The sequence below is a fragment of the Malania oleifera genome, chromosome 1 (assembly GCF_029873635.1).
Source record: "Malania oleifera isolate guangnan ecotype guangnan chromosome 1, ASM2987363v1, whole genome shotgun sequence".
NCBI classification, from domain to species: domain Eukaryota; kingdom Viridiplantae; phylum Streptophyta; class Magnoliopsida; order Santalales; family Ximeniaceae; genus Malania; species Malania oleifera.
Genome location: NC_080417.1, coordinates 102,438,732 through 102,440,025, shown reverse-complemented (window position 1 = coordinate 102,440,025; position 1,294 = coordinate 102,438,732). Strand labels below are relative to the sequence as shown.

Here is a 1,294-nt window from a genome sequence, read left to right as displayed (position 1 = left end):
TTTATATATTATGTTATTATAATATTATTAGTATATATTAATATATAATATATATTATAATGTATATTATTAATAACTAATAAAAATATTATAATATATTATTAATTATTTAATATTATTATAATTTATTAATATATAATTAACATAATGAGAACATAAATCATTTTTATAAAACAAAATTTCAATTAGAAGTGGGTGAAACTTGATGGGCCTAGATGAGCTAACACAAGTCCAAAAATGAACCTTCTGCCATTCTCACCAGATGAATTAAAGTCTCACATTAGTAACACGATCCCGTTTTTGCTTCCTCTTTTATGTGAGCGTTGAATGTGAAATTTCGTTTGGATTACTTCTCAATTTGTGCGTCATCCTTGTGCAGGGATGGTTGTAATCTTTTCTGTATCGTTCCAAATTTTTTAAAATTTGAAAAATTTTAAATTAGGAAAATATTAATCATGCTAATTTTAAAACATATATAATATTAATTAAAACAATTTAATTAAAAATTTAACTAATTTTTAATTAAGAAATAATTACAAATTCAAGTAGAAAATATTTTAAAATGACAATTAAAATAATAAGAATGATTTACGCTTTCATTATATTAATAATATATTAATAAGTATATATTAATATAGTATTATAATATTAAATAATATTAAATAATTAATAATATATTATAATATTATTAATATTTATGAAATAATATATTAATATAACAATATATGTTATATATATTGATATATACTAATAAAATTATAATAATAATATAATAATTATAATAATATATTATAATTAATATTATAATAGTATATAATTGTATTATATATTAATATAATACATATTAATAATATATTATAACAGTATATTATATATTATTATTATTATTATTATTATTATTATTATTATAATATATAGTATAAATATATATTTTATGTTAACTATTATAATATATTATTATCAATGAACTATATATTAATTATATTATAATATTTGTTATAAAATGATAAAAGGAAGACACGCCCATGTGTGGTTATCCCCTTATACTTTATCTTTCTCAGCATAAGATAACAATAAAAAAAAAAATTATTTTTCACTTGTGCGGCTATATATATATATATATATATATATATATATATGTAAGTTCCTTCAGGAAGTATCTTGAAGGAAATTATAAATTGAAATTCATCTCCTGAGAACCCTCCTCTGTGCTCACACTCTCCCTCACCGTCTCTCTCTTTCCTCCGTCCATCTCTTCCTCTCTCTTCAATTTTCTTAGCAAACGTGTGCCGAT

General features: G+C 18.9%; 1 non-coding gene across 1 annotated transcript; it reads right to left on the bottom strand.

The window, feature by feature from the left end:
- Nucleotides 1-332: 332 nt before the first annotated feature.
- Nucleotides 333-438, bottom strand: LOC131147285 (U6 spliceosomal RNA). The gene has a single exon (XR_009134677.1). It is a non-coding gene; the product is annotated as a U6 spliceosomal RNA (small nuclear RNA).
- Nucleotides 439-1,294: the final 856 nt, after the last annotated feature.